Here is a 24,942-nt window from a genome sequence, read left to right as displayed (position 1 = left end):
TGCAACCAGAAGGTTTTGTCGATCCTAAAGGTGCTAACAAAGTGTGCAAGCTCCAGTGATCCATTTATGGACTGGTGCAAGCATCTCGGAGTTGGAATATACGCTTTGATGAGGTGATCAAAGCATATGGTTTTATTCAGACTATTGGAGAAGCCTGTATTTACAAGAAAGTGAGTGGGAGCTATGTAGCATTTCTAATATTATATGTGGATGACATATTGTTGATTGGAAATGATATAGAATTTCTGGATAGCATAAAAGGATACTTGAATAAAAGTTTTTCAATGAAAGACCTCGGTGAAGCTGCATATATATTGGGCATCAAGATCTATAGAGATAGATCAAGGCGCTTAATTGGACTTTCACAAAGCACATACCTTGATAAAGTTTTGAAGAAGTTCAAAATGGATCAGTCAAAGAAAGGGTTCTTGCCTGTGTTACAAGGTGTGAAGTTGAGTCAGACTCAATGCCCGACCACTACAGAAGATAGAGAGAAAATGAAAGTCATTCCCTATGCCTCAGCCATAGGTTCTATCATGTATGCAATGCTGTGTACCAGACCTAATGTGTGCCTTGCTGTAAGTCTAGCAGGGAGGTACCAAAGTAATCCAGGAGTGGATCACTGGACAGCGGTCAAGAACATCCTGAAGTACCTGAAAAGGACTAAGGATATGTTTCTCGTTTATGGAGGTGACAAAGAGCTCATCGTAAATGGTTACATCGATGCTAGCTTTGACGGTGATCTGGATGACTCTAAGTCGCAAACCGGATACGTATTTATATTGAATGGTGGAGCTGTCAGTTGGTGCAGTTCCAAGCAAAGCGTCGTGGCGGGATCTACGTGTGAAGCGGAGTACATAGCTACTTCCGAAGCAGCGAATGAAGGAGTCTAGATGAAGGAGTTCATATTCGATCTAGGTGTAATACCTAGTGCATCGGGTCCAATGAAAATCTTTTGTGACAATACTGGAGCAATTGCCTTGGCGAAGGAATCCAGATTTCACAAAAGAACCAAACACATCAAGAGACGCTTCAACTCCATCCCTGATCAAGTCAAGGAGGGAGACATATAGATTTGCAAAATACATATGGATCTGAATGTGGCAGACCCGTTGACTAAGCCTCTTCCACGAGCAAAACATGATCAGCACCAAGACTCCATGGGTGTTAGAATCATTACAATGTAATCTAGATTATTGACTCTAGTGCAAGTGGGAGACTGAAGGAAATATGCCCTAGAGGCAATAATAAAGTTGTTATTTTATATTTCCTTGTATCATGATAAATGTTTAATATTCATGCTAGAATTGTATTAACCGGAAACTTGATACATGTGTGGATACAAAGACAAAACACTGTGTCCCTAGTAAGCCTCTACTAGACTAGCTTGTTGATTAAAGATGGTTAAGTTTCCTAACCATAGTCATGTGTTGTCATTTGATGAACGGGATCACATCATTAGGAGAATGATGTGATGGACAAGACCCATCCGTTAGCTTAGCATGTTGATCGTTCAATTTTATTGCTATTGCTTTCTTCATGTCATATACATATTCCTTTGACTATGAGATTATGCAACTCCCGGATACCGGAAGAATACCTTGTGTGCTATCAAACGTCACAACGTAACTGAGTGATTATAAAGATGCTCTATAGGTATCTCCGAAGGTGTTTGTTGGGTTGGCATAGATCGAGATTAGGATTTGTCACTCCGTGTATCGGAGAGGTATCTCTGGGCCCTCTCGGTAATACACATCATAAGAATCCTTGCAAGAAAAGTGACTAATGAGTTAGTTACAGGATGATGTATTACGGAACGAGTAAAGAGACTTGTCGGTAACGAGATTGAACTAGGTATGAAGATACCGACGATGAATCTCGGGCAAGTAACATACCGATAGACAAAGGGAATTATGTATGTTGTCATAGGGTTCGACCGATAAAGATCTTCATAGAATATGTAGGAACCAATATGGGCATCCAGGTTCCGCTATTGGTTATTGACCAGAGAGGATTCTTGGTCATGTCTACATAGTTCTCGAACCCGTAGGGTCCGCACGCTTAATGTTCGTTGATGATATAGTACTATATGAGTTATGTATGTTGGTGACTGAATGTTGTTCGGAGTCCCAGATGATATCACGTACATGACGAGGAGCTCCGGAATGGTCCGGACGTAAAGATTGATATATAGGATGATATGGTTCGGCCAAGGGGTGAAGCCCACGAGGCTTTAGGTCGGTGCAAAAGGAGTTTTACGGAGGCCATGGGGCAAACGCTGGAGACCCTAGCGTCTAGCCCTAGGCTAGACGCCAAGGACCATGGCGTCTGGTCCTGAAACTCCGAGAAGGACTCTTCCTTGCGGGCAAAACCGACTTTGAGGAGGATTTTACTCCAAGTTTCGACCCCGGGGCTCAACATATAAATAGAGGGGCAGGGCTAGCACCTGGAACACATCAAGAAACACCAAGCCGTGTGCCGGCAACCCCGTCCCTCTAGTTTATCCTCCGTCATAGTTTCCGTTGTGCTTGGCGAAGCCCTGCAGAGATTGTTCTTCACCAACACGGTCACCGCGTCGTCGTGCTGCCGGAACTCATCTACTACTTCGCCCCTCTTGCTGGATCAAGAAGGCGAGGACGTCATTGATCTGAACGTGTGCTGAACGCGGAGGTGCCGTACTTTCGGTACTTGATCGGGACGGATCGTGAAGGTGTACGACTACATCAACCGCGTTGATAAACGCTTCTACTTTGCGATCTTCAAGGGTATGAAGATGCTCTACCCCTCTCGCTCCTATGCATCTCCTAGATTGTTCTTGCGTGAGCGTAGGTTTTTTTTTTGAAATTTCATGCTATGTTTCCCAACGATACCCCCCGATACTACCCATGGAATCATCAAAATAAGCAAACAACACATAGAAAACAGAATCTAAAAAACAGAACAGTCTGTAGCAATCTGTATTTCTCGAATACTTCTGTAACTCCAAAAATTCTGAAAAATTAGGACAACAGAGGAAATTTGTATATCAATCTTGTGTAAAAAATTCAGAATTTTATCACGCTTATGCGATTTTTAAAAATTCTGGGACTGGGCGCAAAAGTTTCTATTTTTTAGCAAGATCAAATCAACTATCACCCTAAGCTATCCCAAAGGTCTTACTTGGCACAAACACTAATTAAAACACAAAACCGCATCTAACCAGATGCTAGATGAATTATTTATTGAAAACAGCAAGGATAAATATTAGGTTGTCGCCCGACAAGCGCTTTTCTTTAAAGCCTTTTAGCTAGGCATTGATAATTTTAATAATGCTCACATGAAAGATAGCAATTGAAACACAAAGAGAGCATTATAAAACATGTGACAAACAAGTTTAAGTCTAACATGCTTCCTATGCATAGGGATTTTATAAGCAAACAAATGATCAAGACAAGCAAAAACTACCATATGCAAGGAAGAGGAAAGAAACAATAGCAATCTCAACATAATGAGAGGAAATTTTGTAACATGAAAATTTCTACAATCTATTTTCCTCTCTCATAATAATTACATTTAGGATCATAATCAAATTCAACAATGTAGCTATCACATAAAATTTTCTCTTCATGATCCACATGCATGCAAAGTTGACACTCTTCCAAAATAGTGGGATTATCATCAATTAAAGTCATGACATCTCCAAGCCCACTTTTATCAAAAATTCCATAAGATTGATGAAAATCCAAAGTAGTGGGATCATTATTTCCTAAAGTTGACACTCTTCAAAACCCACTTTCAATATTATTGCAAACACTATTTTCAATATCATATTCATCATGAGGCTTAAATAATTTTTCAAGATCATAAGAAGAATCGCCCCAATCATGATCATTGCAATAAGTAGTGGACATAGCAAAACTAGCATCCCCAAGCTTGGGGTTTTGCATATTATTAGCACAATTGACATTAATAGAATTTATAATAACATCATTGTAATCATGATTTTTATTCAAAGATCTATCATGAATCACTTCATAAAGCACTTCATCACAATTTTCAGATTCACGGATTTCAAGCAAAACATCATAAATAGAATCTAGTGCACTCAACTCACTAGCAATTGGTTCATCATAGTTGGATATTTTAAAAAGATTAGCAAGTGGATGAGGATCCATAAACTCTTTGCTTCTGATTTCCAATAGATACACAATTATACCAAGCAAATGAGCAAACAAACCAAGACATAAGGGCAAACGCAAAGACGAATGAAACAAGGGCGAGTAAAACGACAAATCTTTTCAAAAATCGTTTTAAAAGTGGGGGAGAGGAAAATGAGAGGCGAATGGCGAATAATGTAATGCAAGAGATGAGAGTTTATGATGGGTACTTGGTATGTCTTGACTTGGCGTAGATCTCCCCGGCAACGGCGCCAGAAATTGACAAGTTGACGGGAGACAAATCTTGACTTGACTTGGCGTAAATCTCCCCGGCAACGGTGCCAGAAATTCTTCCTGCTACTTCTTGAGCTTGCGTTGTTTTTTCCCTTGAAGAGGAAAGGGTGATGCAGCAAAGTAGAGATAAGTATTTCCCTCAGTTTGAGAACCAAAGTATCAATCCAGTAGGAGACAACGCACAAATCACCGAATACCTGCACAATCAATAAAACAACTTGCACCCAACGCGATAAAGGGGTTGTCAATCCCTTCACGGTTACTTGCAAAAGTGAGATCTGGTAGAGGTAGATAAATGATAAAGTAAATATTTTTGGTATTTTTGGTTTATAGATTGGAAAGTAAAAGAGAAAAATAGTAGATCGAAAAGTTATATGATGGAAAATAGACCCGGGGGCCATAGATTTCACTAGAGGCTTCTCTCAAGAAAGAAAATAATACGGTGGGTGAACAAATTACTGCCGAGCAATTGATAGAAAAGCGCAAAGTTATGACGATATCTAAGGCAATGATCATGAATATAGGCATCACGTCCGTGTCAAGTAGACCGAAACGATTCTGCATCTACTACTTTTACTCCACACATCGACTGCTATCCAACATGCACCTAGAGTATTAAGTTCATAAAAAACGGAGTAATGCATTAAGTAAGATGACATGATGTAGAGGAATTAACTCAAGGAATATGACGAAAACCCCATCTTTTTATCCTCGATGGCAACAATACAATACGTGCATCGCTGCCCCTACTGTCACTGGGAAAGGACACCGCAAGATTGAACCCAAAGCTAAGCACTTCTCCCATTGCAACAAAAACCAATCTAGTTGGCCAAACCAAACCGATAGTTCGAAGAGAATTACAAAGATATCAAATCATGCATAAAAGAATTCAGAGAAAATTCAAATAATATTCATAGATAAGTTGATCATAAATCCACAATTCATCGGATCTCGGCAAACACACCGCAAAAAAGTATTACATCGAATAGATCTCTAAGAACATCGAGGAGAACATGGTATTGAGAATCAAAGAGAGAGAAGAAGCCATCTAGCTACTAGCTATGGACCCATAGGTCTGTGGTAAACTACTCACGCTTCATCGGAAGGGCAATAGAGTTGATGTAGAAGCCCTCCGTGATCGAATCCCCTTCCAGTAGGGTGCCGGAAAAGGTTCCTAGATGGGATCTCACGGGTACAGAAGGTTGCGGCGGTGGAAAAGTCTTTTCATGGATGCCTCTGGTGGTTTGGGGATATATGGGAATATATAGGCGAAAGAATTAGTTCATTAGGTGCACGAGGGGCCCGTGGGCGCGCCCTCCGTCCTTGTGGCCGCCTCGTGGCTCCTCCGACTTCGTCTCCAAGTCTCCTGGTTGTCTTCTGGTCCAATAAAAATCATCACGAAGGTTTTATTCCGTTTGGACTCCGTTTGGTATTCCTTTTCTGCGAAACTCAAAAACAGGGAAAAACAGGAACTGCCACTAGGCTCTAGGTTAATAGGTTAGTCCCAAAAATAAAATAAAATAAAATAGCATATTAATGCATATAAAACATCCAAAACAGATAATATAATAGCATGGAACAATAAAAATTTATAGATACGTTGGAGACGTATCAAGAATTAAACCATAACTTAGCATCACCCTTTAACGACAGAAGGAAACAACTTAAGAATATAGTAATAGCGAATTTTTTTCCTCATGAGCAAATAGGGTGGCTATATCATTCAATTCAGTAAGATGCAGCACAACAGTTTTAGATTCATAACCATAGAAAGGATCAGATTCAACCAAAGTAATTAACTCAGGATCGATAGAGAATTCATAATCCTTATCAGTAACAAAGATAGGTGAAGTAGCAAACTTAGGATCATATTGCATTCTAGCATTCAAAGATTTTGCTTTCCACTTGCATAATAATTTCTTAAGTTCATCCCTATCCTTACAAGCAAGAAAGTCCCTAGCTAACTCTCCATCCATAACATAACCCTAAGGAATAACAGGAAGTTCATATCTTGGAGAGCTAGGTCTAACAGGTGTTTCAAAGTTTTAAGTTTCACTAATTTCATCAGTTTTAGAAATATCATCATCTTCAGCATAATCAATAGTTCTAACTCTAGCAAGATGTTCATCAAGTAATTCACCCAGTGGCACAGTTTTATCAAGCAAAGTAGTATCATCATAAACATCATTCATAGCAGAAGTGGCATCATCGATAACATGCGACATATCGGAATCAATAGCAGGTGTAGGTGTCGCAAGTTTACTCAAAACAGAAGGTGAATCAAGTGCAGAGCTAGATGGCAGTTCCTTACCTCCCCTCGTAGTAGAGGGATAGATCTTGGTTCTAGTATCTTTCAAATTCTTCATAGTGATCAACAGATATAAATCCCAAGTGACTCATAGAACAGAGCTATGCTCCCCGACAACGGCGCCAGAAAAAGGTCTTGATAACCCACAAGTATAGGGGATCGCAACAGTTTTCGAGAGTAGAGTATTCGACCCAAATTTATTGATTCGACACAAGGGGAGCCAAATAATATTTCTCAAGTATTAGCAGCTGAGTTTTCAATTCAACCACACCTGGAAGACTTAATATCTGCAACAAAGTATTTAATAGAAAAGTAGTAGGGAAATAACGATAACGGTGGCAAAAGTAACAGTGGCAGTTTTGTAGCAATCGTAACAGTGGCAACGACAAAGTAACGAAGCAAAGATCAATATGAAACAAACTCGTAGGCAATGGATCAATGATGGATAATTATGTCGGATGACATTCATCATGCAACAGTTATAACCCAGGGTGACACAGAACTAACTCCAATTCATCAATATAATGTAGGCATGTATTCCATATATAGTCATACATGCTTATGGAAAAGAACTTGCATGGCATCTTTTGTCCTACCCTCCCGTGGCAGCGGGGTCCTAATGGAAACTAAGGGATATTAAGGCCTCCTTTTAATAGAGAACTGGACCAAAGCATTAACACTTAGTGAATACATGAACTCCTCAAACTACGGTCATCACCGGGAAGTGTCCCGACTATTGTCACTCCGGGGTTGCCGGATCATAACGCGTAGTAGGTGACTATAACTTGCAAGATAGGATCAAGAACACAAATATATTCATGAAAACATAATAGGTTCAAATCTGAAATCATGGCACTCAGGCCCTAGTAACAAGCATTAATCATAGCAAAGTCATAGCAACATCAATCTCAGAACATATATAGAGGATACTAGGGATCAAACCCTAACAAAACTAACTCGATTACATGATAAATCTCATCCAACCCGTCACCGTCCAACAAGCCTACAATGGAATTACTCTCGCGCGGCGGTGAGCATCATGAAATTGGTGATGGAGGATGGTTGATGATGATGATGGCGATGATTTCCCCTCTCCAGAGCCCCGAACGGCCCTCCCGAGGAAGAACAGGAGGTGGCGGCGGCTCCATATCGTAAAACGTGATGAATCCTTCTCTCTCATTTTTCTCCCTGAACGTGAATATATGGAGTTGGAGTTGAGGTCGGTGGAGGTCCAGGGTACCCACAAGGCAGGGGGTGCACCCTCCACTCTTGTGGATAGCAGGTGGGTCCCCCTCTTTTGATTCTTTCGCCAATGATTTTTATATATTCCAAAAATATTCTCCGTTAATTTTTAGGTCATTCCGAGAACTTTTATTTCTGCACAAAAATAACACCATGGCAATTCTGCTGAAAACATCGCCAGCCCGGGTTAGTTCCATTCAAATCTTGCAAATTAGAGTCCAAAAAAGGGAAAAAGAGTTTGGAAAAGTAGATACAATGGAGACGTATCAGTCACCATCACTGAGGGGTTGATCGTCCTCATTGGTGCCTCTCCGATGATGCGTGAGTAGTTCAATGTAGACCTTCGGATCCGTAGTTAGTAGCTAGATGGCTTCCTCTCTCTCTTTTGATTCTCATACAATGGTCTCTTGGAGATCTATTTGATGTAACTCTTTTTGCGGTGTGTTTGTTGGGATCCGATGAACTTTGAGTTTATAATCAGATCTATTTTATCCATGAAAGTTATTTGAGTTTTGATCTCTTATATGCATGATTGCTTATAGCCTCGTATTTCTTATTCGAATCTTTGGTTTAGTTAGGACAACTAGATCATTTTTTCTTGCCATGAGAAGAGGTACTTTGTGATGGGTTCGATCTTACGGTGCTCAATCCCAGTGACAGAAGGGGACATGACACGTATGTATCGTTGTTATCAAGGATAACAAGATGGGGTCTATTCCTACATGAATAGATCTTGTCTACATCATGTCATCGTTCTTAGTGCATTACTCCGTTTCTCCATGAACTTAATACACTAGATGCATGCTGGATAGCGGTCGATGTGTGGAGTAATAGTAGTAGATGCAGGCAGGAGTCGGTCTACTATTCTTGGACGTGATGCCTATATAATGATCATTGCCTGGATATCGTCATGATTATTTGAAGTTCTATCAATTGCCCAACAGTAATTTGTTTACCCGCCGTATGCTATTTTTCTCAAGAGAAGCCACTAGTGATATCTACCGCCCCCGGGTCTATTCTTTATCATATTTGCCTTCAAGATATATTTTTATTCGCTTTTATTTTCAGATCTATTAATCCAAAAACCCAAAAATACCTTGCTGCAATTTTTATTATTTATTTTATTTCGCGTTTCCGTGAGATCTATATATCCAATCTACTACAAATTTATCTATCTTTTTACCCAGGAGGGATTGACAACCCCTCTTACACGTCGGGTTGCAAGTATTTGTTCTTTGTGTGCAGGTACCGTTTACATAGTGTTGCGTGGTTCTCCTACTAGTTCGATAACCTTGGTCTCATCACTGAGGGAAATACCTACCGTAGCTGTGCTACATCATCCCTTCCTCTTTGGGGAAATACCGACGTAGTTCAAGCCTCATCAGTCACCTACAATAGTTGGCAACAAAAATGCTTGCTATAAACTAATTTATTATAGCTTTAATCCATATCGTGCATGCATCTGTTAGAAATATTTCATGCACATCCTCGTCTCTAGTTTCCCATTTTGTTGCCACTCGCTTATACCTTCACTTTACTCAATTCACCATTGTTACTTGTGGCCTGAGCCTCTCTATTTGCATTTGAGAATTTTGCTACATGTAATATCAAAAAATAAGAGGAAGAATTGGTGTATAGTATATACTCGCTGGCGTGAGGGTTCATATCTTATGCAATTATACCATTCCTTAATCAACAGAATAAACAGTAGGTTGATGTTATGCATTATAAAGCATAGGTTTAAGTAGACTATTAATATGATGTGAACACTCCTATGGAGCGCACTTTCCTAATTAAAGTACGGGGATTGATATGACGTGAAAACTCTTGCATTTTGGTCCCTCTTTTCATCCTCTCAGTTGAATCCATAGGTGTTTTGTGATTATTTATATAGCCTATGCAACGTTTCGGTACATTATTTCTAAGGAGAATGAATTTTTAGTTGACTATCATTTCTTTAGTCGAGTAATCTTCGCCTCAGCCATGTCATTTTTGGATTTTTTTTGTTAATACATATTGTAATACTTGAAGATATTCCTAGGTTAGTAAATACTCCCACCATTCCAAAATAAGTGTCGTGGTTTTAGTTCAAAGTTCAAATTTGAACTAAAACCATGACACTTATCTTGGAATGGAGGGAGTATATGTGTATGCAGGGTTGCGACTCATAGATGTCTAAGGTGCCCCCGGGGTACATTATGGCTCTATAAGTGTGTGATTGAAACTTTGAAAGGGGCATCGAGAAGGGTTGTATGGGTCTAAGATCCGACCCGTCCAACCAAGGTCACCAATTGGCAAAGAACAACAATGACTTGGTGATTGCTTAGGAGGTCGCCTGACTGCTCGACAGATATTTCTTTGATGATGGTTGGGTGGAGGCTCAGCCTCACTAGTCAGGTAATTTCTTCTCCAACTATCTCTCAAGGTATAAATATTAGAACAGTAGCATAACCATAAGCTGATAACACTGCAGATACAATATCTTAGTGAGTAGATTCAGATTTAGTTCTTCTTTTCTTTCAGGTTGGTAGCCTACTGCGCTACATCTAGATCTCGACATCTGTGAGAGTGCATCTTGATGTAATAGAATTAATGATTTGATATCCCATCGACATTTGATATTTGAGGCATTTTCATCTTGATTTTAGAACCGTTAATGTAATAATGTTGGCATTAGATATCCTAAAGACATTTGATATTTGAGGCATGTCTAAGGAATAACAACCGAGACATGCATGTTGTTTGTTTGAGTGCGAACAATTCATTTGCTTATGTCAGGGCTGATACACGTTGTGAGATTTTATATCCTGAGCATTCTTGTTGATAGTTTGACATGGCACTCTTTCTTGGTTCATCAATCTTAGATAAACAACTACCGAATGCAAGTTATATTGATATCATGCACTTTACAAGGTAATGATTTCCTTTTGAACTTCCATTTGATGGTCGGATCCACAACCTTTCTAGGATTACGAAATGATGCTTGAAAAATTCAAGAAGGAGACTCCATCCTTTGCCCTCTGGAGTGTTGCTGGGGGATGACCCCCAGGTAGGCTCAGGAGCACAAATCCACTTTCCAAAACATTGGGGCGGCCAACGCCCCTCAATCCGGCTGGCCCTCCAGCCGTCTCCCTGCCCTCAATCCGGCTGGACACGGTGCCGCACCGGGATGGCTGGGTCCCATCCCATCCAGCCGTAAGACAAGACTTCTCCGACGCTGGAGAGAGCGTGGCAACAGTACCCACGGTACCGCTGACCGGAGGAAGCATGGCAACAATACCACTGACCGGGGCGGACGACACCTACACGACATGGCACTGTAGCTACACAATGCCAACCACTCCGTGATGCAGGGGACGGCGGTCTACACTAACGTGCAGCCGTTGAGGCCTGCCGCCAGCAGGCCCAGCAGTCGGCGGGCCCCACTGTCGGCCAGAGACAATGACGATAGGGCGTCCCCCCTCTTATTTTATCACTTGTAACTTGGGAGGCCAGGCTATAAGACCTCCCAAGATCCCTCCTGAGAGGGGGTCGGCTTATTCAACACACACAAACTCACTCATGCAACCAAATAACAAAGAGTCTCTTGTGTTCCCAACACACCAAATACAATGGTAAATTGTATAGGTGCACTAGTTCGGCCAAGAGATGGTGATAAAAGTGTAATAATGATAGTAGATATTGATTTTTTTAATAGGAACAACAAAAAATAGCAAGGTAGCAAGTAACAAAAGTGAGCACAAACGGTATTGCAATGCTTAAAAATGAGGCCTAGGGTTCATACTTTCACTAGTGCAATCTCTCAACAATGCTAATATAATTGGATCATATAACCATCCCTCAACGTGCGACGAAGAATCACTTCAAAGTTCTTATCTAGCGGAGAACATAACACGAAGTTGTTTGTAGGGGTACAAAACCACCTCAAAGTTATCCTTTCCGATTGACCTATCAAGCTATCCCTATAAATGTCAAAAACAGCCAAAGAGTTCCTACTAAAATCACACCATATGATACACATCAACCAACTCTAACATTACCTAGATACTCCAATGTCACCACGAGTATCCGTGAGTTGATTATACAATATGCATCAAACAATTTCCGATTCATAATACTCAATCCAACACAAAGAACCTCAAAGAGTTCCCCAAGATTTCTACAAGAGAAACAAGGACGAAAACGTGCATCAACCCCTATGCATAGATTACCCCAATGTCACCTCGGGAATCCGCGAGTTGAGTGCCAAAACATATATCAAGTGAATCAATATGATACCCCATTGTCAGCACGGGTATTCATAGCAAGACATAAATCAAGTGCTCTGAAATCCATAAAAGTGTTCAATCCGATAATAACGAAATCTCAAAGGGAAAACTCAATTCCTCACAACAAGATAGTGAGGGAAAACACCATATGATCCAACTATATTAACAAAAATCACGATACATCAAGACCGTGCCAACTCAAGAACAAGAGAGAGAGAGAGATTAAACACATAGCTACTAGTACAAACCCTCAGCCCTGAGGGTGGACTACTCCCTCCTCATCATGGTGGCCGACAGGATGATGAAGATGGCCTCCGATGATGATTTCCCCTCCGGCAAGGTGCCGGAACAGGGTCTAGATTGGTTTTTCATGGCTACAAAGGCTTGCGGTGGCGGAACTTCCGATCTAGGGTTATTTCTGGGGGTTTCTGTATTTATAGGATTTTTTGGCGTCGGTCTCACGTCCAGATGGGCCACGAGGTGCACGCTACCCACCAGCCTACGGCCAAGGCCTCTAGCGCGTCCTGGTGGGTATTGGCCACCTCCTTCACCTTCTGGTCCTCCCACGAAGCTTCCAGTGCCTCTTTTGTTCCAAAAAAATTGTCAAAAAGTTTCGTTGTGTTTGGAGAACTTTTATTTCTGCACAAGAAACAACACCACGGTAGTTCTGCTAAAAACAACGTCAGTCCGGGTTAGTTCCATTCAAATCATACCAAAACCATATAGAATTGTTGTGAACATGGCATGAATACTTCATAAATTATAGATACGTTGGAGACGTATCAGCATCCCCAAGCTCAATTCCTACTCGTCCTCGAGTAGGTAAATGATAAAAGAAATAATTTTGAAGTGTGAATGCTAGCATAGTGCATAAGTTTGATCAGTGATAATTTCAATCACTTTTCCTAGCATCATAATAGCAACTCTTGCTCATAAAACTCATCATGATAAAGTAGCAATTGAAAACGGAAATTTTGTTGTAGCATGGACATTTGGACTTGAATAATTAAAAGCAATAGTCTATAATTTGACATGAGGACATTAATACTCAAGTATATCAACAAGCAACCATGTATTTCAAAATATCAACACTAAAGGAATCTATCCCTAGCCCATTACGCTCAATCGTTGATCCATTCATGAAACACACTCGGATATTAATTATGCCCAATGCACAAGTATGACAATAGTGTTCCCTAGTTGGTGCTTTATAAGAGAAGATGGAGACTCAATAAAAATAAAAATTGCATAAATTAAATAGATAGGCCCTTCGCAGAGGGAAGCAGAGATTTGTAGAGGTGCTTGAGCTCAAAGCTTAAATTGAGAGATAAAATTGTTTTGAGAGGCATGCTTTTCCTGTCAACGAAAACGACCGAGAATTCCCAATACTTTCCATGCTAGATACATCATAAGCGGTTCCCAAACATAAAATAAAGTTTATTCCCTTTTCCACCATTCTTTCACAATCCATGGCTAGCCGTATCCACGGGTGCCTTCCATACCAACACTTTCCAAGGAATTTATTATTGACAACATAATTAAAATTTCTTTTCATTTCGGGACTAGGCATCCCTATTACCTACCACACTCTCGTGCAATGACAAGTGAATAAATACTCATCTTGAGAATAACACATCTAGCATGGAAAATATTGGCCACCCCCTCCAGCTTCATGAGTGGTATGGGCACACAAAAAGGAAATTCATTTTGAAAATTAGAGTTGGCACATACAAATTTACTTGGAACAACATGGAAATATAGCATATAGGTAGGTATGGTGGACTCATTTGGCACAATTTTGTTTAAGGAGTTTGGATGCACAAGCAGTATTCCCGCTAAGTACAAATGAAGGCTAACAAATAGATTGAGAAGCGACCAACCAAGAAACGAAAACGACCATAAACGAGCATTAAACATAACTAACACCGAATAATGCACCACAAGTAGGATATAACTTCATTGCATAACTATTGACTTTACGTGCTTGCATAGGGAATCAAAAATCTTAACACCAATATTTCTACTAAAGCGTAATTACTCACCAACATGACTCACATATTATCATCTCCATATCGCAAAACTATTGCAAGGAATCAAACTTATCATATCCAATGATCTATATGAAAGTTATTATTTTAGCCTTCTTGGATATTCATCATATTAGGACCAATTTCATAGCTTGTGCAAATTTTCATCACTATTATAAACTCTCAAAATAATACAACTGAAGCATGAGAGTGTTCGACAAACTACTCCAAAAAGATATAAGTGAAGATCAAGTGAGTAGTTAAGTAAATAGGTAGCTATGTGAGGACTCTCTCCCAATTAAGAAATTCAGATGTTAAGTATTTTATTCAAATAGAAAACAAAACAAAATAAAATGGTATCCCAAGAATAGCACATCTCATGCGAAGAAGCAAAAACTTAGGTTCAACCGATACTAACCGATAATTGTTGATGAAGAAAGGTGGGATGCCTACCGGGGCACCCCCAAGCTTAGATGCTTGAGACCTCTTGAAATGTTATCTTGGGATGCCTTGGGCATCCCCAAGCTTGAGCTTTTGTATCTCCTTAATTCCTTTTATATCACGGTTTCACTAAATCTTAAAAACTTCATCCACACAAAACTCAACAAGAACTCGTGAGATCAGTTAGTATAAATCAATGCATAACCTTATCATTCTCTACTGCAGAAAATCACTAAAATTATTATTTAACATTGCATACTAAATGCCTCTGCATATTTAATACTCTGATCCTCAAATAGAACCATTAAACAAGCAAACATATGCAAACATAACAACAATCTGTCTAAACAGGACAGTCCGTAAAGAGTGCAATTTTATTCAAACTTTCCTAACTCCAAAAATTCTAAAAAATTACCACACTTTATAAAATTTCTCATAGCTAACCGTGTAAAAATTTCAAGATTTTATCATGTTCTGAATATTCACAAATATTCAAAACATAACAACAAACTTTAGTTTTCAAACAGCAACATATAGACTTGCAAAATAAGCATGGTAAAGGCTATGCTTGACATTTTTGTTGTAATAAAATATGCAAAAATTTACTCTAAATAATAGCAAGAAAATCCTAATAAAATAATATGACGCTCCAAGCAAAACTCATATCATGTGAGGAATAAAATCATAGCCCGAGTAAGGTTACCGATAATGTTGGAGACGAAAGATGGGATGCCTTCCGGGGCATCCCCAATCTTAGGATCTTGTCACTCCTTATTCTCCTCATATCGATATCTCACCCAAAACTTGAAAACTTCAATCACACAAAACTTAACGGAACTTCGTGAGATGGGTTAGCATAGTAAAACAAATCATTCACTTGGATACTATCAAAGGCAAGATTCATAATTGTTTCCACATAATTCCTACTGTACTCTATAATTTCCACAATTTATATTAAGCAATATAAGCCATAGAAACCATAAAACAAGCAAACTATGCATTGCAAACAGAATCTGTCAAAAACAGAACAGTATGTAAAGATCTGAATAATACTACACTTTTGTTACTCCAAAAATCTGAAACATTAGGACAATGTAGGAAATTTCTAGATAAATCATCTGTAAAAAATTCAGAATTTTTCGACGCACTAGTGATTTTAACAATTCTGTTACTGGGTGCAAAAGTTTCTATTTTTGTACAGAATTAAGTCAACTATCATCCACACTATCCCAGAGGCTTTATTTGGCACTTTATTAAACAAAGGCTATAAAACATGATTACTACAGTAGCCTAGTCATGGAACACACAAAAATAGTAGGTATAAGTATTGGGTTGTCTCCCAGCGAGCGCTTTTCTTTAATGCCTTTTTAGCTAAGCATGACGATTCCAATGATGCTCACATAAAAGATAAGAACTGAAACACTAAGAGAGCATCATGAAGCAGATGACTAGCACATTTAAGTCTAACCCACTTCCTATGCATAGGGATTTTGTGAGCAAACAATTTATGGGAACAAGAATCAACTAGCATAGGAAGGCAAAACAAGTGCAACTTCAAGGTTTTCATCATAAAGAGAGGAAACTTGATATTATTGAGATATGTAGAAGCATATATTACTCTCTCATAATAATTTTCAGTAGCATCACGAATGAATTCAACAATATAACTATCACATAAAGCATTTTTTTCATGATTCATAAGGATAGAAATTTTATTACTCTCCACATAAGCAAATTTCTTCTCATCAATAGTGGTGGGAGAAAACTCAACAAAATAACTATCATGAGATACTTGATGGACATAATCAAATTGAATACTAAAATCATGATGACAAATTTCATGGTTATCATTACTCTTTATAGCATACATGTCATCGCCATAATCATCATAGATAGGAACTTTGTTGTCATAATCAATTGAAACCTCTTCCAAAATAGTGGATTAATCATTAAATAGAGTCATGACCTCTCCAAATCCACTTTCATAATTATTAGAATAAGATTCAACACCCTCCAAAATAGTGGGATCATTAGTACCTAGAGTTGACACTCTTCCAAACCCACTTTCATCAATATAATCATCATAAATAGGAGGCATGCAATCATCAAAATAAATTTGCTTATCAAAACTTGCGGGACTAAAAATATCATCTTCATCAAACATAGCAAGCATCATGGATATTCAAATAATTCATACCAACAACATTGCAATCATGCTTATCTTTCAAAGATTTTATGCCAAAGATTTTATTGAATTCTTCTTCTATCAATTGAGCACAATTTTCCGACCCATCATTTTCAAGAAAGACATGATAAAGAAGAATAATATGAGGCCACCTCAATTCCATATTTTTGTAGTTTTCTTTTATAAACCAAACTAGTGATAAAACAAGAAACTAAAAGATTTAATTGCAAGGTCTAAAGATATACCTTCAAGCACTCACCTCCCCGGCAACGGCGCCAAAAAAGAGCTTGATGTCTACTACACAACTTGTTCTTGTAGACTCGTGTTGGGCCTCCAAGTGCGGAGTTTGTAGGACAGTAGCAAATTTCCCTCAAGTGGATGACCTAAGGTTTATCAATCCGTGGGAGGCGTAGGATGAAGATGGTCCCTTTCAAACAACCCTGCAACCAAATAACAAAGAGTCTCTTGTGTCCCCAACACAACAAATACAATGGTAAATTGTATAGGCGCACTAGTTCTCGCGAAGAGATGGTGATACAAGTGTAGTAATGATAGTACATATTGATTTTTGTAATAGGAGGTACACAAACAGCAAGGTAGCAAGTAACAAAAGTGAGCACAAACGGTATTGCAATGCTTGAAAATGAGGCCTAGGGTTCATACTTTCACTAGTGCAATCTCTCAACAATGCTAATATAATTGGATCATATAACCATCCCTCAACGTGTGACGAAGAATCACTCCAAAGTTCTTACCTAGCGGAGAACATCAGAAGAAATTGTTTGTAGGGTACGAAACCACCTCAAAGTTATCCTTTCCGATCAATCTATCGAGCTACCCCTATAAGTGTCAAAAACAGCCTAAGAGTTATGTTTTTGACAGATTACTACAGACTGTTATGTTTTTGACAGATTCTGTTTTTCGTGTGTTGTTTGCTTATTTTGATGAATCTATGGCTAGTATCGGGGGGTATGAACCATAGAGAAGTTGGAATGCAGTAGGTTTAACACCAATATAAATAAATAATGAGTTCATTACAGTACCTTAAGGTGGTGATTTGTTTTCTTATACTAACGGAGCTCATGAGATTTTCTGTTTGAGTTTTGTGTTGTGAAGTTTTCGAGTTTTTGGGTAAAGATTTGATGGATTTTGGAACAAGGAGTGGCAATAACCTAAGCTTGGGGATGCCCAAGGCCCCGGAAGGCATCCCCTCTTTCGTCTTCGTCTGTCGGTAACTTTACTTGAGGCTATATTTTTATTCACCTCATGATATGTGTTTTGCTTGGAGCGTCTTGTATGATTTGAGTCTTTGCTTTTTAGTTTACCACAATCATCCTTGTTGTACACACCTTTTTGGAGAGACACACATGAATCGGAATTTATTAGAATACTCTATGTGCTTCACTTATATCTTTTGAGCTAGATAATTTTGCTTTAGTGCTTCACTTATACCTTTTTAGAGCACGGTGGTGGTTTTATTTTATAGAAATTATTGATCTCTCATGCTTCACTTATATTATTTTGAGAGTCTTTTAGAACAGCATGGAAATTTTCTTTGGCTATAAAATTAGTCCTAATATGATAGGCATCCAAGATGGGTACAATAAAAACTTTCATATAGGGTGCATTAAATACTATGATAAGTTTGATACTTGATAGTTGTTTTGAGATATAAAGGTGGTAATGTTAGAGTCATGCTAGTTGGGTAATTGTGGAATTGAGAAATACTCCCTCCGTCCGGAAATACTCGTCGAAGAAATGCATAAAAATGGATGTATTTAAAACTAAAATACGTCTAGATACATCCATTCCTTCGACAAGTATTTCCGGACGGAGGGAGTACTTGTGTTGAGGATTGCAAGTCCCGTAGCATGCATGTATGGTAAACGTTGCGTGACAAATTTGAAGCATGGGGTGTTCTTTGATTGCTTTCCTTATGAGTGGCGGTCGGGGACGAGCGATGGTCTTTTGCTACCAATCTACCATGGATTATACGCACTCTCACCCTTCCATCGTTGCTAGCCTCTTCGGTACCGTGCATTGCCCTTTCTCACCTTGAGAGTTGGTGCAAACTTCGCCGGTGCATCCAAATCCCGTGATACGATACACTCTATCACACATAAGCCTCCTTATATCTTCCTCAAAACAGCCACCATACCTACCTATTATGGCATTTCCATAGCCATTCTGAGATATATTGCCATGCAACTTACCATCGTTCCGTTTATTATGACACGCTCCATCATTGTCATATTACTTTGATTGATCATGTAGTTGACATCGTATTTGTGGCAAAGCCACCTTCATAATTCTTTCATACATGTCGCTCTTGATTCATTGCATATCCCGGTACACTGCCGGAGGCATTCACATAGAGTCATATTTTCTTCTAAGTATCGAGTTGTAATTCTTGAGTTGTAAGTAAAAAGAAGTGTGATGATTTTCATTATTAGAACGTTGTCCCATGTGAGGAAAGGATGATGGAGACTATGATTCCCCCACAAGTTGGGATGAGACTCCGGATGAAAAAAAAGAAAAAAAAAGAGGCCAAAGAAGCCCAAATAAAAAAAAGAGGCCAAAGAAGCTCAAACAAAAAATAATAATGAGAGAAAAAGAGAGAAGGGACAATGTTACTATCCTTTTTCCACACTTGTGCTTCAAAATAGCACCATGATCTTCAGGATAGAGAGTTTCTTATTTTGTCACTTTCATATACTAGTGGGAATTTTTCATTATAGAACTTGGCTTGTATATTTCAATGATGGGCTTCCTCAAAATGCCCTAGGTCTTCGTGAGCAAGCAAGTTGGATGCACACCCACTTAGTTTCTTTTGTTGAGCTTTCATATCTACCATTCTTAATAAGTTGCTCCCCACTTCTACCTATTCTCTCAACATGCACACTGTCCACATCAGCTATATGCCACATCATCAATTAGTTTGCAAAATCATCCAATCTCTTATTGCTTTATGCCACATCATCAATCAGGGCGCTGAAAAAATAACTCTTTTCCCTGTCTACCACAGCGGCCACTCTTCCCGGGGATCTCAACACGAACAACTTACAGAATTGCGACCGTCTCTCTTGCTCGATTCATCTGAATCCATCTACTTCCTTTTCCCTGTGTACACTCCAACGCGGCGGCTGGGATACCATCCCACGCGGCAGGACTGTCGGCTCGGCTCCCCTCTGCGATTCTCCCGGGATCGACGGGTGAGCGATCCCATCTCATCTGCGCCACCAGTCCCTTGTAGGGGAACATAGTAATTCCAAAAAATTTCCTACGCACACACAGGATCATGGTGATGCATAGCAACGAGAGGGGAGAGTGTTGTCTACGTACCCTCGTAGACTGAAAGCGGAAGCGTTAGCACAACGCGGTTGATGTAGTTGTACGTCTTCATGATCCGACCGATCCAAGTACCGAACGTACGGCACCTCCGAGTTCAGCACACGTTCAGCTCGATGACGTCCCACAAACTACGATCCAGCAGAGCTTCACGGGAGAGTTCCGTCAGCACGACGGCACAATGACAGTGATGATGTTGCTACCGATGCAGGGCTTCGCCTAAGCACCGCTACGATATGATCGAGGTGGAATATGGTGGAGGGGGCACCGCACACGGCTAAGAGATCAAGAGATCAATTGTTGTATCTATGGGGTGCCCCCTGGCCACGTATATAAAGGAGTGGAGGAGGGGAAGAGGGGCCGGCCCCCATGGTGCGCCTTGGAGGAGTCCTACTCCCACCGGGAGTAGGATTCCTCCCCTTCCAAGTACTAGGAGTAGGAGACAAGGAAGGGGAAGAGGGAAGAGAAGGAAGGAGGGGGCGCCGCCCCTCCCCCTAGTCCAATTCGGACTAGTCATTGGGGGGGGCGCGTCCTGCTTCTCTTTTTCCCCTAAAGCCCAATAAGGCGCATATACTTCTTCCCCCGTATTCCCGTAACTCCCCGGTACTCCGAAAAATACCCGAACCACTCGGAACCTTTCCGATGTCCGAATATAGTCGTCCAATATATCGATCTTTACGTCTCGATCATTTCGAGACTCCTCGTCATATCTCCGATCTCATCCGGGACTCCGAACTACCTTCGGTACATCAAATCACATAAACTCATAATACAAATCGTCACCGAACGTTAAGCGTGCGGACCCTACGGGTTCGAGAACTATGTAGACATGACCGAGACACGTCTCCAGTCAATAACCAATAGCGAAACCTGGATGCTCATATTGGCTCCCACATATTCTACGAAGATCTTTATCGGTCAAACCGCATAACAACATAGGTTGTTCCCTTTGTCATCGGTATGTTACTTGCCTGAGATTTGATCGTCGGTATCTCAATACCTAGTTCAATCTCGTTACCGGCAAGTCTCTTTACTCGTTCCGTAATACATCATCCCGCAACTAACTCATTAGTTACAATGCTTGTAAGGCTTATAGTGATGTGCATTACTGAGTGGGCACAGAGATACCTCTCCAACAATCGGAGTGAAAAATCCTAATCTCGAAATACGCCAACCCAACAAGTACCTTCGGAGACACCTGTAGAGCACCTTTATAATCACCCAGTTACGTTGTGATGTTTGGTAGCACACAAAGTGTTCCTCCGGTAAATGGGAGTTGCATAATCTCATAGTCATAGGAACATGTATAAGTCATGAAGAAAGCAATAGCAACATACTAAACGATCAAGTGCTAAGCTAACGGAATGGGTCAAGTCAATCACATCATTCTCCTAATGATGTGATCCCGTTAATCAAATGACAACTCATGTCTATGGTTAGGAAACTTAACCATCTTTGATTAACGAGCTAGTCAAGTAGAGGCATACTAGTGACACTATGTTTGTCTACGTATTCACACATGTATTATGTTTCTGGTTAATACAATTCTAGCATGAATAATAAACATTTATCATGTAATAAGGAAATAAATAATAACTTTATTATTGCCTCTAGGGCATATTTCTATCAGTCTCCCACTTGCACTAGAGTCAATAATCTAGTTCACATCGCCATGTGATCAATAGTTCACATCTTTATGTGGTTAACACCCAAAGGGTTTACTAGAGTCGGTAATCTAGTTCACATCGCTATGTGATTAACACCCAAAGAGTACTAAGGTGTGATCATGTTTTGCTTGTAAGATAATTTTAGTCAACGGGGCTGTCACATTCAGATCTGTAAGTATTTTGCAAATTTCTATGTCTACAATGCTCTGCACGGAGCTACTCTAGCTAATAGCTCCCACTTTCAACATGTATCCAGATTGAGACTTAGAGTCATCTGGATCAGTGTCAAAACTTGCATCGACGTAACCCTTTACGACGAACCTTTTGTCACTTCCATAATGGAGAAACGTATCCTTATTCCACTAAGGATAATTTTGACCGCTGTCAAGTGATCTACTCCTAGATCACTATTGTACTCCCTTGCCAAACTCAGTGGTAGGGTATACAATAGATCTGGTACACAGCATGGCATACTTTATAGAACCTATGGCTGGGGCATAGGGAATGACTTTCATTCTCTTTCTATCTTCTGCCGTGGTCGGGCTTTGAGTCTTACTCAATTTCACACCTTGTAACACAAGCAAGAACTCTTTCATTGACTGTTCCATTTTGAACTTTTTCAAAATCTTGTCAAGGTATGTACTCATTGAAAAAAACTTATCAAGCGTCTTATGACGCCCCCGATTCAATTGTACACTAATCGTGCACACAAACATGTACGATCAAGATCAGGGACTCACGGGAAGATATCACAACAGAACTCTAAAATATAAATAAGTCATACAAGCATCATAATACAAGCCAGGGGCCTTGAGGGCTCGAATACAAGTGCTCGATCATAGACGAGTCAGCGGAAGCAACAATATCTGAGTACAGGCCTAAGTAAACAAGTTGCCATAAGATGGCTAGCACAACTGGGATACAGATCGAAAGAGGCGCATGCCTCCTGCCTGGGATCCTCCTAAACTACTCCTGGTCGTCGTCAGCGGCCTGCACGTAGTAGTAGACACCTCTGGTGTAGTAGGAGTCATCGTCGACGGTGGCGTCTGGCTCCTGGGCTCCGGCATCTGGTTGACCAGGTAGAAGGGAAAGGGGAAAAGAGGAAGAAAAGCAACCGTGAGTACTCATCCAAAGTACTCGCAAGCAAGGAGCTACACTACATATGCATGGGTATATGTGTAAAGGGCCATATCGGTGGACTGAACTGCGGAATGCCAGAATAAGAGGGGGATAGCTAATCATGTCGAAGACTACGCTTCTGGCCACCTCCATCTTGCAGCATGTAGGAGAGAGTAGATGGTAAGTTCACCAAGTAGCATCGCATAGCATAATCCTACCCGGCGATCCCCTCCTCGTCGCCCTGTTAGAGAGCGATCACCGGGTTGTATCTGGCACTTGGAAGGGTGTGTTTTATTAAGTATCCGGTTCTAGTTGTCATAAGGTCAAGGTACAACTCCAAGTCGTCCTGTTACCGAAGATCACGGCTATTCGAATAGATAAACTTCCCTGCAGGGGTGCACCACATTACCCAACACGCTCGATCCCATTTGGCCGGACACACTTTCCTGGGTCATGCCCGGCCTCGTAAGATCAACACATCGCAGCCCTACCTAGGCACAACAGAGAGGTCAGCACGCCGGTCTAAATCCTATGGCGCAGGGGTCTGGGCCCATCGCCCTTTGCACACCTGCACATTGCGAACGCGGCCGGAAGCAGACTTAGCCTCCCTTAAACAAGAGTAGGCATTCCAGTCCAATCCGGCGCGCGCCGCTCAGTCGCTGACGTCACGAAGGCTTCGGTTGATACCACGACGCCGAGTGCCATAATTGTTCCCGCGTAGTTGGTTAGTGCGTATAGGCCAGTGGCCAGACTCAGATCAAATACCAAGATCTCATTAAGCGTGTTATTATGAAGTAACCGCGAACGCCGACCAGGGCCAGGCCCACCTCTCTCCTAGGCGGTCTCAACCTGCCCTGTCGCTCCGCCACAAAGTAACAGTCGGGGGCCGTCGGGAACCCAGGCCCACCTCTACCGGGATGGAGCCACCTGCCCCTTCAGCCCCCATCTCCGAACAGTATCATAAGTAATGTAACAGTATAAAGTATATAGCATATGCCCGTTATCACCTCCTGAAGTGATCACGGCCTAGTAGTATAGCATGGCAGACGTACAAGAGTGTAGGGCCACTGATGGAACACTAGCATCCTATACTAAGCATTAGGATAGCAGGTAAAGGTATCAACAATTGTAGCAACAATGACAGGCTATGCAGCAGAATAGGATTAACCGAAAGCAGTAACATGCTACACTACTCTAATGCAAGCAGTAGAGAGAAGGAATAGGCGATATCTGGTCATCAGGGGGGGGGCTTTCCTGGAAGCTTTGTTGTACAGGAAGAAGGGTCGTCGGTGATGTAGTCGTACTCGGTGGCATCAGCGCCGGTCTCGGGGTCTACCGGGGAAGAAGAGGGGGGAAGAAACAGTAAATACGGAGCAAACAAAGCATCACAAAACATAACGAGGCAATACGCGGTGCTAGGTATACCCTAACGCGGTAGGAGGTGATACCGACGAAGGGGGGAAAGATCCGAGAAAGTATCCCCGGTGTTTCGCGTTTTCGGACAAATGAACCGGAGGGGAAAGTTGCGTGTTTGCTATGCTAGGGATGTGTGGCGGACGAACGGGCTGCGTATCCGGACTCGTCTCATTGTTCTGAGCAACTTTCATGTACAAAGTTTTTCCATCCGAGCTACGGTTTATTTTATATTAATTTTAAAAGATTTAATCATTTTTAGAATTTATTTAATTAATTTAGTTTAACATTATCCAGAATAGTGCATGTTGATGTCATCATGATGTCAGCAGTCAACAGAGGTGTTGACTGGGTCGCTGACGTGTGGGTCCCGCATGTCATAGGTACAATAATCTAATTAACCTATTAGTCAGTTTAATTAGTTAATTAGGTAACTAATGTTTTTAGTTTAATTAAACAAGATTAATTAAGTTAATTAATTACTTAATTAGTTA

The sequence above is a fragment of the Aegilops tauschii genome, chromosome 6 (assembly GCF_002575655.3).
Source record: "Aegilops tauschii subsp. strangulata cultivar AL8/78 chromosome 6, Aet v6.0, whole genome shotgun sequence".
In the NCBI taxonomy this organism is placed as follows: Eukaryota; Viridiplantae; Streptophyta; class Magnoliopsida; order Poales; family Poaceae; genus Aegilops; species Aegilops tauschii.
The sequence above is the reverse complement of the archived record's forward strand: the minus strand, read 5'-3'. Positions refer to the sequence as shown.